Source organism: Rattus rattus, chromosome 10 (genome assembly GCF_011064425.1).
Source record: "Rattus rattus isolate New Zealand chromosome 10, Rrattus_CSIRO_v1, whole genome shotgun sequence".
In the NCBI taxonomy this organism is placed as follows: Eukaryota; Metazoa; Chordata; class Mammalia; order Rodentia; family Muridae; genus Rattus; species Rattus rattus.
In genome coordinates, this window is record NC_046163.1 from 67490782 (window position 1) to 67496781 (window position 6000).

Consider the following 6000-nt stretch of genomic DNA (forward strand, 5'->3'; position numbering starts at 1 on the left):
TATGGTGGAGTCAGTATCCTCACAGAACTTGGCTTAGCAAGGCTAGCCACACTAGCACACTCTGGGTTTGACTGAGAGACTCTGCCTCGGTGCACAAGGTATAAGGGATATAGAGGATGATTCCTATGCATGTAGATACATGCTACACACACATGCACACACACATACATACACACATGTGTATATGTACATATACACACATACATATACACACGCATGTATGTATGTACATACATATACACTACATACATATGTACACACAGACACAGACACACACACACACATACCCACATACTCCTCAAACATACACACATGCACCTACAAGTATATACACAAAGAAGAAGGACCCAGAATGGTGAATAATTTGAAAACTAATTTTGAGAAGAAGAATAATTTAGAGGACTCACACTGCATGGTTTCAGAACAAATGCTAAAGCTGCATTAAGCAAAAGAATATAGTTTTATAGAAATCATACACAGTGAACAGGGCCCAATGCGCTGGAAATGGCTCTCAGAAGAATGGCAAATTCTACCAATTTGCAGAGGAAACTGTGTGGATGACTGTGTGTGTGCGTGTGTGTGTGTGTGTGTGTGTGTGTGTGTGTGTATGTATCTGTGTGGGATATGTGAATGTGTGGGTGTATGCATGTGTGTGTATACCTGTGTGGGGTGTATATATGTGTGTGCATGTATGTGCATGCTTATATATTCATATGTGTGTGTGTAAAACTTTATCCATACCTCTACCACAAAAACTAACTCAAAGTAGTTCATGGACCTATGTGTGGAGTGTAAACTATAATGCAAACTATAAATTTACAATTACAAACATTCTAAGAACACCAAAGAAAATTTCACAACTTTGGGTTAGGCGGCTTACTTATATTTTTAACTTTGAAAGAATTCTCAAACCATCAATAAAAACCCCAGAAGTCCAGGTTATTTTTTAATATGCAAAGATTTGAATAGAAGTTTTTGGAGGAAATGAAGATATTCAGGCCTCAAATGAGCTTACAAGATGATACACATCATCGTGCCCTGTAAATATTTGTTCTTAGAAGTGGAGCTGCTTTATCTTTTAACTATTCTGAGGTGTGTGGCCTTTTAAACAGCTGAGTCTCTCCCTCTCCCTCTCCCTCTCCCTCTCCCTCTCCCCGTCCACCTCCCCCTCTCTTCCTCTCTCTCTTCTTCCCTCTTCCTCTCTCTCCCTCTCCTTCTCTATCTCCCTCTCACAGAGAGAGGGAGAGAGAGAGAGAGAGGGAGAGAGAGAGAGAGAGAGAGAGAGAGAGAGAGAGAGGAAGAGGGGAAGGAAGGGGGAGAGAGGGGAGAGGGAGAGAGATACACATAGTTAAAACTGATACAAACTTTTTAAATTTCTAGGCATGGTTGTATGTTTGTAATCCAAGTGCTAGAGAGGTAGAGACAGGCAGATCCCTGTCTTGATGACTAGCCAGTCTCACCTACTTGGCTCCAGGCCAGTATTTTTTAAAATGGATGTCAGCTGAGGAAAGAATGTCATGGGGTCTCCATAAGACACAAGTCTCTCTCAAACACATGCATGCAGAGACTATAGCATAGACAGTATAAGTTCAAAATCACCAGTTGTTAATCTGTGTGAGATATTCAGCCCCTGCTGTATGACCAGTTCCTATTTTTCTCTTGCGTGTGTAAACTACAATTCCCACAGCCTAGCTGAGGAAGACATTCAGTTGCTAGACTGAAATTATCAGGAGGTCTATGACACGAGCCTCAGAATCTAACCCTATGAGAAGGAGTCAATCAGTGTCTGAGGAGCTGTAGGGTAGACAGCCAGCTGTGGCCATCACTACCCACTTACGATAGGATCACAGAAACGTGCTTACTAAATAGTTGTCCAACTCTATGTCATGGCACCCTTGAGGAAAGACAGCTAGGGCTCTGTTGCAAGGATTCCTTTCTTTGTGAGTACTATAGAATGTCTACTCTCTTTCGAAAGGTACCAACAACGAATCAAAACACATTACTGCCCAAGTTAGACCTCAGGAGCCAATGAGCTTATGAGCTTACTTAGAGAGCATAAAAGAGGGTTTGCCTAGAGGAGCATGAATGGCACCAAGGCGAGTCACCTCACTTGGATGATAGCATCTCCGTATTGAAGAGATAGAGGCTCAACTTCCCCCAGTCTACATCCTCCAGTATTCCCTGAGGTCTCACATGCAATGGGCAGGCTTGCACACAAATGGCTGGGAGGAGTGCTGGAAACTCTACTCCCTCAGCAGTCAGTCAGCAAGCCTGATGGGTGTGTACTCTAGGAAGCAGGCAATAGTAATGAGGACGGCAGCTTTTTTACTTGGAGCCTATGGACCAGGACAGGAATTACAAAATAACAAACAAATGAATAGACAGAAACTCTCAACCTCCTTGTGTAAAGGAGACAAAGAATTCAGACACTCGGCCATGGCTGAACCCAGTTACACTGTATCATCTTTCTTGTCTGATGGGGTGGGCCTTGTGAAGGATGTAGCACAAAGTTAGTGTTTAAGTTCAAAACTCTTAATAATGTGTGAGGGCGAGAGATGTGAATGAGATACTCCTGGGTACAAACCAGAGATGATCACGAAGCCATTAAACAGATCCCACACTGTGCTAAGTTTCACTGCTTCCTACCCAGCCTTCTGCTTCACGTTTGTGTTTATATACCCCATGCAGGAGAAGAGGCACAGCCTCCATTCCCACAATGGGAATGAGAAAAAACAAGCTCGGAAATGCAGACGTTTGTGGGAAAGAAAACAATGCTACCCAGATGCAAGACCACATTTTAACGGCCATGTCCAAATGCCATTGATGTTCCCGATTGATCATTCCAACCACTGGGTTATTTCCTATCTGGAATGTGGGATCTAAGTGGCAATGCAAGAATTCCGGTCCCGCCCAAGTGCTTTGCACGTGTGCTTGGAACAAGTAGACACGATAAATTAAATCATCAAAATAAGTTACTCCCAGAAATCTTTGCTTTTTTGCAGGCACTGTGGAAAGATGCCATAGGAGACATTTTTAGCCCTTGAGTTTGCAGAAGGTCCACTTCTGCTGAGAATGTCTGCTACAGTGGGTTTTCTGAGATGAACAGGCAATCTACATGCAAACATTGGAAGGAGAAATTAAGTATCAACTGGCAAGTGAGTATCTTCATGGCCTTACAAGCATCAAAGGCCATAAACAAGTGGATTTTGACCCTCACTTTGAAAACGGCAGGAAAAACCACCATTGCTCTTAGTTTGCCTCCTTATTTGTTCTGTTGGGCTTGCTCGGTTTTTGAGGAAAGGTCCTATCCTGCTGTCTGAGCTGTTTTGGAACCAAAGATGATTTTACTACCTCAGTCCTTCAAGAGCAAAAATGGCAGGCTTGAACCACCACTCCTGGCTGTTCTTCGCTTGACATTTTTTGTGTGTCAGCTGATCGGCATTCAGAAAACAAGAGATTTCTGTCGGCTCGCATCATAGCTAGTGTTCAGTACAATCAAAGCATTGGGGCTGTCCAATAGCTTCGATTACCAGACCCTGAATGCTAAGCTTCCTGAAATCTATATAACTTAAACATCCTATCACTGCTATATGTCAGACAACCAACACGATGATCTAATTTAACCATTGCAAGTATAGGAGGTAAGATGTATTAACTCGTTCTACATATGAGACACTAGACATAACATTTACAAGTGGTGGGCCTGGAATTCTAACTCATGGTTAGTGGCCTTGACTCAAAATACCTGGCTCTCCTTCTTTTACACCCAAAACACCCAGTGGTAAACACTTACCCCTCCTAGTACTATAGACATTGGACTGTTCTGCACGTGTATCTTCTTCTGACACAGTGATGCTGCCTAGAAAAGTCAAAACATGCTGCAGAAACATCAGTTACCACCTGTACCTAAGTAGTACTTGATGTTAGACTACTTCTATCTATAAGCATCCCTCGATACTACACTCCTTCCAGAGGCATCCCTTGATGCTAGAGTGCTTCCAGGGTCATCCCTTGATGCTAGAGTGCTTCCAGGGTCATCCCTTGATGCTAGAGTGCTTCCAGGGTCATCCCTTGATGCTAGACTACTTCCAGGGTCTTCCCTTGATACTAAACTGCTTCCAGAGGCGTCTCTTGAATGGTAGATTACACTCACTTTCTCCAGTGGAAGACAACCCCCAATTTTATTGTCATTTTGTTAGGTGTGAATGACATTGGCTTCCACTGAACAGCCAAGACTGGCTTTGAACTCATGTTCCTGACTCCCAGGTGGAAATCTTCAGAACCATGGTCCCTTGCTCGCCTCTCCTGTAAAAGCCTAATAATGCTCTCTCGCTCTCTCTCTCTCCTTTTCCTCACAGAGGGCAGGCAGTGTTAGAACTTGTCGAACGTTGCATCATTTCTTGATTGAGGTCCCAGAAGTCTGTATAACAATTCCAGATGACTCCAGCCTGAAAAAGTACTAATTCCTAAGAGAACTGCCAGGTTGTTGCTCTGGACCGGCTTACTCTAGTTAGAATTTCCACCTGGTAACAGGGCCTGTGAAACCCACGCCTAAGTTGACTGAACTGTTGAAGGGATAATTTAAGCCTAGCCATTTTTATATACGATGTTACCCATGTCGTAATTTAAGCTTACCCCCCAAAGCTACCTGTAATTATCCCAAAGCATTTCACCTTACCAACAGCTATGGCTCAGTTACGGCTGTCGTCAGATCCTACCCCAAGGATCCCACCCCCTCTTCTAACACATGTACAGCATTCTTCTTTCCTGCTTGTGGTAGAGAAGGCCAAGTATGCCAGAGGGAAAACCAGAATGTTAAAGAGTGCTGTCTGGCATTGTAACGGTGGTAAGTGCTGAGGTTACGGCTCTCATCCCATTTCTCTTGTCACTCCGAGGGACTTTTTATCCATTCATCTCCCTGTTTCTTTTCACACCCAAAAGATGATCAGTCCAATGAAGGGCATAGCCAGCATCTCAGCTGTCTGTTCAGCCTCAGCAAAGGGAGGTCCCAACATGCTAACTTATCCCGTGTTCCCACACACAGGAAGGTATCCGGACCTTACATACTGACTGGAAACTATGCTATGCTACAGACTGGGCTGCTCCCAGGCGATGCCCTTCCAAAGAAATAATAAATCAAAAGAAGACTAACCAAAGTGGCAAACGAACTCAAAATTTGACTTTTAAAGGAACCCCTTACTGGATAAAGGCAATACTGCGACTCCATTATTATATAATCCTTTGGAACGTGCAGTTCAATCACACTCATGAATGAATTTACAGAGTGAATCGGGATAGCTCTTCCTGTTCCCTCAGCTTTCTACTGAATCTCTCTCTACCTATCTACTCTGTGATAGACTCTAAGAGTAGGGCTAGATTTAATCTCTGCGTAGAGCTCATTTCCAAAGGCTTGGCGCGTTTGGAAGAGCATGTCAGTTCCGTTGAGATGCGAGAAGCCCTAGTCTCAGGAGGACTTGTTGAACATTGTGGACATAAACTTGGGAATCATAAAAGGAATCCAGGCGTCAGCCCCAAACAAGTCTACTCTATGCAGGGACACTTTCTCTTTGCCCAGTCCCAGAGTCTAAACACCTCTTCCCCATAGGAAGACAGAATAGGTAAACTTAACATTTACTCAGAAAATAGTACAGCTTCTCTCCTAAATCCGGATAGCATTGGGTGAATCTCAATAAGTTCATGCTTTGATTATGGGATTAGCCCCATGAAATCAACAAAGTAATAACTATCAGTGGGTAGATATACATTGATGGACTGACTAGGCATTGCCAGAAAAACACGTTTCATAATAAATAATGTAGTTCCGTGTGACATGTCTACTGTACGAGACTCTCCTAAATCAACCTGCAGTTTCCTCCAATATTACAGAGTCATGGAAGGCGTTCCAGCATCAAACCCTCGGCTGGAGCCAACGAGTTTAATTATGCGCTAGCCTGTAAACGAAGACTGCATCGAACACTCGCTCGGAGATCTGCTCAGCAT